Raw genomic sequence first — 10592 nt, 5'->3', positions numbered from 1 at the left:
CGTTGCCGAAGCTTTGCTGGTGTATGATGCCGGTATAGCCCCGTTGAGTGCCGGCGTAGTGACGGTATACCGGGGCTCTGCCGGAACGCTGCCGGCTTTCACCGGGGATCAACCGGGGCATTACCGGCGACAACCGGGGCTTCACCGGGATAAACCAGTCCGGGGTTGACCGGGACTCTGTCGGGCTGTTGACCGGCTTCAACCGGGGCGGCACCGGGAAAAAGTGTGACCGCGTTAAAAAAATGTCTAAGAATCATCCCGATTCTCGCCTGTCGACCTGCGTTAGCAAACCGGTATGGACCAGGGCTCTACCGGCAATAGTGAGACTTGGGCTTAACTTTCGGTTTTCCTTTTTCTGTTTTCGTCTGCGGGTTTCTCCAGATATCCCCAACTATTTTTGTATGTCGTTACAACTTCGAGATAATGAGAATAATATATTAATAATAATAAATAATCTGACAATGGACATGCTGTGTTTATTCGTGATATCTTTTGCACAAGACTTTCTGTGACTGTAGATTTTGTCGGAATTATCAATTTGCCAGAAACCGGATTGAATGTAATATTTTCAGCATACTTGTTTATGTCGCCACCAATAATATTAAACGTGCGATTTTTGTATTGTACACCTGGTGCAGTGTCACAAGGCATCTCCCACATAAAGGACACCTTTCCGTTTGGATGTTTATGCGCACAATGAAGCACGGCATCTTTTGCACTGGGAAATGGCAGTCTGCAGTAACTGCAAACTGCATGCGATATGTTCGAAAATGATACAGAAACTTCGTTGAGTAACCTATACATTATATTTGTACTTCGTAGCACAACCAATACATACCCTGTGCGGAACCTATACATAAAGCGACTTGTAATTTCCTTCGAAACAAACCATTTGGATAATTAAAAAAAAATGTTCGTAACCTGGTTTGTACTTCAAAATGTGTAATGTACTCTGAATCAAAGGAACATAAAGTATTATTCAATTTAAGTTACCGTAATTGGCTATTTTAACAGAATAACCACCTGATGCATTGCTTCAAATCAAAATATTTAGATTTAAGCTCAAAATAAATGTAAAGGTTGCAACTACGCACAATTGTAATTAGTTTCTTATTGAAAATAAGTACCTACCATTACTGGATGTTCCGTTTTCTAATCCATAAATACCACAAAAGATTAAACTCGCCTGATTAAGTAGTGTATTTACACAATGTTTTCGTAGTAAAACATATACCCGACGTCGTAGCGAAACGGACTACGCCTATACCTCGTCAGCCCCCAGTGACAGTGCACCTGTTACAGTGTTGATCGAAGATTCATCGACGCGTAAATGCATACTCTGTTCACAAAACTTCCGTGTTTGGATTTTAAATTTGCACTGGTGTCTGGTTTTAGTTTTTAGTGGTAAGTGTTTGCATATGCATGAATTATTTGACACGCCTCGTTGTTTTAAAGGAATAGGACGCGAGCTATCGATTAAGGGGCAACAACTCAAATATTGTTTGAAAGTCTGTCGAAGATTTATTTGGATTGACATACGTACTGGAAATATTGCTTGGTTATCGACCGACTGTGAGTTAACGGCTGGACAGATTTTTTTGAAGTGAACTTTTTTGAAAGGTTGTCCAATTGCCCATAGGAGGATCAATGGATGCTTTTGATTAAAGCTACTTTTGACATTTTTGCGGCCCGCGAAGACAGGTCTATGATAAATTCTAGTTAATGACCTTGTTATGATTCCAATATCAGAGGGTGGGGATTTTTTATGGCTCTTTGTCAATTTTTTTCTCATTAAACATGATTTTATATAATTATTTGAATATATTGGGCTACTAAACAAAATACTATCCAGGGTACGTTTGTTCCACCTATGGTTTTAGTCGATACATTTGCCGCGGGTATTCTTTTACTGAATACTTTAAGGCGGCCATAAACGCGTAGATTTTAATTTTCAGCGATTATAAAAAGGAAGTTCTAAACGTTTCAACTACCCCGAATAATGGAATATTATATTACCATAACCGTGAGGTTATTTGTTTGCAGAAGGAATAATAATGCACTCAGTCATAAAAAAAAATCAAAATATGTGTGTGAAAGAATAAATCGTGTTATCTAAGTAAAGTCATACAATATCAAAATATGTATGTGAAAGAATAAATCGTATGATCTAAGTAAATATATTTTCTTCATGTCATGTGTCATTTACACATCTTGTATATAATTTGTTTTGACGTATGCTCAATTATTGTAACTTAAAGCAAGGTACCGGTAAACGCTTATGTAATATTTATTTATAAAAACTAATTGCTTTGTGATTTATATGCTTGTATGACTTGGTACTTATTGAGTATATATACTTGTTCGAGATGTAGATGATTCTAAGTTAACAAGAGGGTCTGAAAGGCCCAAAGTCGCTCACCTGAGATACCAAGTAACTGACCAGTTATGTGCAGCCCAAGATATCATAAGAACACATACTCTTACCACGTTTCATTAAGATTGAACTATAAATGTGACACATATAGTGTTTACAATGTTTTAATATAGGCAAATAAAGAAAAAAAAAAGCCCCCCCCCCCCTGGCGGCCATTCTTTTCAACAGACCGGAACCATTTTCGAACTGATCCATGATATCATTACAAGCAAGACGGCCATGGTGGCCCTGAGTCTCTCACATGAGTAGCATTAACGTAAAGCAAGGGTTATTAACGTTGTTTTGTGAAAAGACAGGGTTTGTGTTTTAGGCAGATATACACATATATGCGTTATAAGTAATTGTGTGTGTGTGTGTGTGCGCGCGCGCGGGGTGTGTGTGTGTGTGTATGTATGTGTGTGTTTTTTTATGTATTTTTTTTAAATAGGCATGTGTTACCCGTTGCGACGACGGTATATTTTGTATAAAAGTAATATGATGACAGTAATTTAATAACAAGAGGGCCAAGATGGCCCTAGTTCGCTCACCCGAGAGGAGTCGGTTCATTCAATCTTTACCAAATGACAAACTTGACCTGGATATTGTCCAGACAAACATCCTGGTCAAGTTTCATCATTATTTCATCTGCGAGTCATGATCAATATACCTATGAAGTTTCATGATCCTAGGCGTAAGCATTCTTGAGTTATCATCCAGAAACCATTTTTTCTAAGTTGAGTCACCGTGACCTTGACAGCCATTGTGTGAATACGTTATCTGGCACTGTGACCTTGACCTTTGACCTAGTGACCTGATAATCAATAGGGGTCATCTGCGAGTCATGATCAATATACCTATGAAGTTTCATGAACCTAGGCATAAGCGTTCTTGAGTTATCATCTAGAAACCATTTTTACTATTTCAGGTCACCGTGACCTTCACCTTGGATCTAGTGACCTGAAAATAAATAGGGGTCATCCGCGAGTCATGATCATTGTACCTATGAAGTTTCATGATCCTAGGCATAAGCGTTCTTGAATTATCATCCAGAAACCATTTTACTATTTCAGGTCACCCCTACCTTGACCTTTGACCTAGTGACCTGAAAATCAATAGGGGTCATATTCGAGTCATGATCAATGTATCTATGAAGTTTGATGATCCTAGGCATAAGCGCTCTTGGGTTATCATCTGGAAACCATTTTAATAGTTCGGGTCACCGTGATCTTGACCTTTGACCTATTGACCTGAAAATCAATAGGGGTCATCTGAGAGTCATGATCATTGTATCTATGAAGTTTCATGATCCTAGGCATAAGCGTTCTTGAGTTATCATCCAGAAACCATTTTACTATTTCAGGTCACCCCGACCTTGACCTTTGACCTACTGACCTGAAAATCAATAGGGGTCATCTTCGAGTCATTATCAATGTACCTATGAAGTTTCATGATCCTAGGCTTAAGCGGTCTTGAGTTATCATCCGGAAACCATTTTACTATTTTGGGTCATCGTGACCTTGACCTTTGACCTAGTGACCTGAAAATCAATAGGGTTTATCTACGAGTTATGATCAATGTACTTATGTAGTTTCATGATCCTAGGCCTAACCGTTTTTGAGTTATCATCCGGAAACCATTTTACTATTTCGGGTCATCGTGACCTCGACCTTTGACCTAGTCACCTGAAAATGAATAGGGGTTATCTGCGAGTCATGATCAATGTAGCTATAAAGTTTCATGATCCTAGGCATAAGCGTTCTTGAGTTAGCATCCGGTAACCATTTTACTGCTTTGGGTCACCGTGACCTCTACCTTTGACCTAGTGACTTGAAAATCAATAGGGGTCATCTGCGAGTCATGATCGATTTATCTATGAAGTTTCATGATCCTAGGCATAAGCATTCTTGAGTTATCATCCGGAAACCATTTTACTATTTCGGGTCATCGTGACCTTGACGTTTGACCTAGTGACCTAAACATCGATAGGAGTCATAATTATGCGAGTCATGATCAATGTTCCTATGAAGTTTCATGATCCTTGGCATAAGCGCTCTTGAGTTATCATCCGGAAACCATCTAGTGGACGGACGGACCGACATGAGCAAAACAATATACCCCCTCTTCTTCGAAAGGGGGGGGGACATAATGAGAAAACTGCCCCCCCCCCCCTCCCAGGAGCCATGTTATTCAACCGACCGGAACCATTTTTGAACTCAACCCTCGTATTAAGGAAACAAATGTTCTGAGCAAATTTCATGAAAATTGGGCCAAAATGTGACTTCTACTGTGTTCACATGTTTTCACTATATACATATAGAGAAAAATGCCCCGCCCACTGGCAGCCATGTTTTTTCACCAATCCCGACCATTTTTAAACTCATCCGAGATATCAATAAAACCAATGTTTTGACCAACTTTCATGATGATTGGGCAAAAATTGTGACTACTAGAGTGTTTACAAGGTTTGTCTATAGCCAAATAGGGAAAACTGCCACTATATACATATAGAGAAAAATGCGCCGCCCATGTTCTGACCAAATTTCATGAAAATTGGGCCAAAAATGTGACTTCTAGAGTGTTAACGTTTTCACTATATACATATAGAGAAAAATGCCTCGCCCACTGGCGGCCATGTTTTTCACCGATCTCGACCATTTTCGAACTCGTCCGAGACATCAATTGAACCAATGTTTTGACCAACTTTTAAGCGTGAAAGAACATGCATTGTGTCGTATGACGTGTTAATAATGACGTCACGAGTACGCGCACATAATATTTGTAAATAATGTTTTTTGCTTTTTGAGTTGCATTATGTGTTAAAAATATATTACATCTTGGTATCAAATTGTTTGTTTTGTTGAATCTGATTCGATTTTACAAAAATGATTACTTTATATTTCAGCACTGCCGAAATAGAGGAAAATTTATGCCACAGTGGTTTATTTCGACAATGCACGTCTGATGATGGGATAAAAGGTTTTACCTTAGCCGTATTAAGAAAATGCTCCGCCCCCTTGGGGCCATGTTTTTCAACCTACCGGAACCATTTTCAAAGAAATAAAATATATCATTTACACAAATGTTCTTGCCAAGTCTCATGAAGATTTGAAACTAGTTGTTGCCTCTAGAATGTTAACAAGATTTTACTATAACCATAAAAGGAAAAATGCCCCACCCTCTTGCGGCCATGTTTTTCAACCAACCGGAACCATTTTAAAACAGTTTACTGCTGTCGCCGCAAGATGCACAAAAGGTGATAGTTCACCATGAGAAAATTGAGCTCAGGTGAGCTAAAAAAGGTTCACATATTGCCTTTTCTTTTCCTGAATAAAAATTGCTCAGGTGTAATAATGTGCCAGATAAGTTTGATCCTTTTCGATTATTACTTACGTATCTCTAAATTCGCATTAAATTTGTCTTTTGTGAGAATAGAGTAATAATCACAGTGTATCAACGATTTTAACCTCAAGTGGATGTTGTAAATGAGTTTGTAGTGAATATATATGTCAACACATGCTAACTTCCAGAAATCGCATGGTTTTATGAAAAAAAGGAGACGATTCGTGTTTTGCATTAATTATTGAAATATAGGATACTCCAGAACGTTTACTTTATAGTCATGTGTACAGTGACAATACAACAAACTTGTGTTTTTTGTTGTACAAATGTATTTTATCCTTGATTTTCAAAAACAATGCAAATTAAACAAGCAAATTCGTTGAATTGATAACCCCCACAAAGTAGTTTGTTTATGGATGGGTGCAAATCCCTTGATATATATGGTATAATCCTTACAAGAAATATCTTTAAAAAAAGATATACGGCGTTGATAGTTCAATGAATGAGATCAAGGATAGCGAATGTCTTTTTCTGTGCAGTTCTTAGCTGCATCACACGCAGTACGGGATGTTACGCAGAGTTTTCACGGCTTATTTTACATTATTACATATTGCTGGTCATAAACCTATAGATACAAAACAGAAAACCAAAAGAAGAATGGAAGTGAAATTAAAACAAACGAGTCAACCGGCCACACGCGAATAATCCGTATTTATAGGCGCGTTCTTCGAACAAACCTGTTTTAGTGGTTTGTCGGGCATTGCTATTTGATTCGGTTATTAACAGTATCGAGAATCATCGCGCTCATGCTTAATACATAAGTCAATATGGTGGAATAATTATTATTAAATTAATCAAAAATAATATTTATCATTGTGTTGTTGAAAACGCATTAAGAATCTATTAATACCATAATTATATTGCTGAATATCTTCATTTAACACATTTCTGGTCTATAGAAAATTCCAGGTTACCTAGTTCACGGATAGCGTCTTTATTATATAACGATTATTTTACTGGCCGCGAACTCCGGTGATGACCTGTATATAAACTCTGACATTCACCCACTGGCCGCGAATGTCGACCCGATACCTCGCGGATTGAAATGCAATGCATTAAAGTGAGCTCGCTTCCACTGCTCTCTATACTTTTACATGTTGACAGGAATATGGAAGTAAGTACTAAATATGAGAACATAGCCTTTAAGTATAAACGCTTTTGCGCTGGTAATTCTCTGAAAATAAAAGGTGCACGCACAAACTGTATTGATGTCGAGAAAAACTCGAGAGAGAGTGTAAAACTGTTCTACCTATTAAGCCTTTTCATTAGAGATAAAATTGTTTCATGCAGTAAAACTTTGTTACAATGACGCGGATAAGTTTCCAATGTTCTGGTGGTATACTCAAATCAGCCAATGGAATAAATGAAGTGTATTCATTCGTACCTAGCCGCGGGAAATTTTATTTGAATTTTATTGGACACTTACAAAGGTCAGGTAAGTTAAAAAGCTGGCTTAATACAGATATGCCGAAAAAAAATATTGAAGAGTAGGGCAATTGTTTTTATGCATTGCGATCTCCTCATTGATATTTATACACCCAAGCAGTTTCATAATGAAATCTTATAGCGTATCTGAGACATAGCCCTTAAAAGTTACACACTAAAAACAACAACAAAGGGCAATAACTCTAATTTAAGACAGTGTAGGGTTATGGTTCTTGTGCCTTGTACTTCTCATCATTGATATCAATACACCCAAGAAGTTTCATGTTGAAGTCTTGTGTCTGAGATATAGCTTTGAAAAGTTACATCACAAGAGCTGTCAGAGGACAGCGCGCTCGACTATTTGAGTGCTTGACAGTAAAACGTAAGCCATCATGGGGTAATTGTTCAAATTATTCAATAAGGTCAAGGTAATAAATAGTTCAGGTAAATTTTCCACAATGTATTGAACATCTGTAAAGACATGAAACGAAAACAAACTAAATAGATGTTATTTCAAGTTTGATAGCAATAGCTTGGGTGGGAAGTTTGGACGGTTCTTCAAAAAAAAGTAAAGGGGTAGGGGGGTGAGAGGGGGGGTATAATGTGGGGGTGGGGTAATTTATTAGATATACGTTTTAAAAAAAATGTTGGGGGGGGGGAGGTTGGGGAGGGGAGGGATTCTGGTAGGGGCATGGGGTATTGTTTGGGTGGAATCCATTGTGATATTCAGGTTTTAAAGTGTTGTTTTGTCAAAGTAACAATAAAATGTGATCATAAATAAAGAAGTTATGGCAATTTAAGCAAAATGTTCAATTATCTTAGTGTAAAAGGGACCATAATTATGTAAAAATGCTTGATACAGTGGTCTGCTCTTGTTTATAGGTTGGGGTCATGTTGGTAAACACGTATGAAACATATAAAAGCAATATGTCTAAGGATATAGGAAATATTTGAGGTAGTACGCAAACTTTAACATAGATTTATCAATAATATGAGTGTAACTAAAGTAATATGCATATTGTAAATGGGGCGTGGGGTATTGTTTGGGTGGAATCCATTGTGGTATTCAGGTAATTTTTGTCAAAGTATAAAAACAAATCTGATCATAAATAAAGAAGTTTAGGCAATGTAACTAAAGTAATATGCATATTGAAAATGGGAAAAGGGCCATCATTCTTACAAAATGCTTGATACAGTTGTCTGCTCTTGTTTATAGATTTGGGTGATGTTGGTAAAGAAGTTTGCAAAATATGAAAGCAATATGTCAAGGGACATTGAAAATATTTGAGAAGGTATGCAAACTTTAACGTAGATTTATCCAAAATATGCATATTCTACGTGAAAAAAGGGCCACAATTCTTACAAAATGCTTGATACAGTTGTCTGCTCTTGTTTATAATTTGGGGTCATGTTGGTAAAGAAGTATGCAAAATATGAAAGCAATATGTCAAGGGACTTTGAAAATATTTGAGGTGGTATGCAAACTTTATATAGATTTATCAATAATATGCATATTCTAAGTGAAAAAAGGGCCCTAATTCTTACAAAATGCTTGATACAGTTGTCTGCTCTTGTTTATAGGTTGGGGTCATGTTGGTAAAGAAGTATGCAAAATATGAAAGCAATATGTCAAGGGACATTGAAAATATTTCGGGTGGCACGCAAACTTTAACATTTGCATGCTAACGGAACGCTAACGCCGACGTGAGTAGGATAGCTCCACTATATATACTTCACATATAATAGTCGAGCTAAAAAACAAGAGCTGTGTTTGTGAAACACAATGCCCCCTACTGCGCTTTAAAGCCGCATGGCAGCTATTTTAGAACAAGAGGGCCATGATGGCCCTGTATCGCTCCACTGCTGAAAAAAAGGCTGAAACAAATATTCTCTGTATGTGCAAATACTTAATATAGGCCCTATTTAAGCACATGTACACTTTTGTGACTCCCTGGGCTGGGTCAAATTTGACCCAAGGGGCATAATTTGAGCAAACTTTGTAGAGGACTACTATATCTCACTACATACCAAATGTGTTAGCCATAGGTCCTAGAGTTAAGGACAAGAATATTTTTAAAGTTTTCACAAAATAAGCAAGATATAAGCGTATATAATGTTTAATTTTGTGACCCGCGGGTCAGGGTCAAATTTGACCCAAAGGGCATAATTTGAACAAACTTGGCAGAGGACTATAAGATGTTACTGCATACCAAATTTGGTAGCCATAGTCCCAATGGTTTTCGACAAGAAGATTTTTAAAGATTTCACAAAATAGGCGCTTTATAAGCGTTTATTCAATTTTGTGACCCCCGGGGCAGGGTCAAAGATGACCCCAGGTGCATTATTTAAACAAATTTGGTTGAGGTTTTTTAGATGTCACTACATACCAACTTTGGTAGCCCTAGGCCCAATGGTTATGGACAAGAAGATTTTTAAAGTGTTCACAAAATAGGCCCCATGTAAGCAGATGTTCAGTTTTGTGACCAACCCGGGCAGGGTCAAATTTGACCCAAGGGGCATAATTTGAACAAACTTGGTAGAGAACTATTGGATGTCACTACATACCAAATTTGGTAGCCCTCGCCTTATGTTTAAGGACAAGAATATTTTTAAAGTTTTCACAAAATAGGCACTATATAAGCATATAATCCATTTTGTGGCCCCCAGGGCAGGGTCAAATTTGAACCCTGGGGCATAATTTGAACGAACTAAGTAGAGGACTATACAATGTCACTACATACCAAATTGTGTAGCCCTAGGATTAATGGTTATGGACAATTTTTTTTTAAGTTTTCACAAAATAGGCATTATATAAGCATATGTTCAATTTTGTGACCCTCGGGGCAGGGTCAAATTTGACCCCAGGGATATAATTTGAACAAATTTGGTAGAGGACTATATACCAAATTTGATAGCCCTAGGCCAAATGGTTATGAACAGGAATATTTTTAAAATTTTCACAAAATAAGCCCCTTATAAGCATATATTCAATTTTGTGACCCCCGGGGCAGTTTCAAATTTGACCCCAGGGGCATAATTTGAACAAACTAAGAAGAGAAATATTACATGTCACTACATACCAAATTTGGTAGCCCAATGCATATGATTATGGACAAGATTTTTAAAGTTTTCACACAGTAGGCCTTATATAAGCATATGTTCAATTGTGTGACCCTCGTGGAAGGGTCAAACTTAACTCCAATGGCATAATTTGAACAAACTTGGTAGATGACTATAAGATGTCACTTCATACCAAATTTGGTAGCTCTAGGCCCAATGGATATGGACAAAAAGATTTTAAAAGTTTTCACAAAATAAGCCCTTTATAAGCATATATTCAATTGTGTGATCCCGG

This window comes from Dreissena polymorpha, chromosome 3, assembly GCF_020536995.1.
Source record: "Dreissena polymorpha isolate Duluth1 chromosome 3, UMN_Dpol_1.0, whole genome shotgun sequence".
NCBI lineage: Eukaryota > Metazoa > Mollusca > Bivalvia > Myida > Dreissenidae > Dreissena > Dreissena polymorpha.
The sequence above is the reverse complement of the archived record's forward strand: the minus strand, read 5'-3'. Positions refer to the sequence as shown.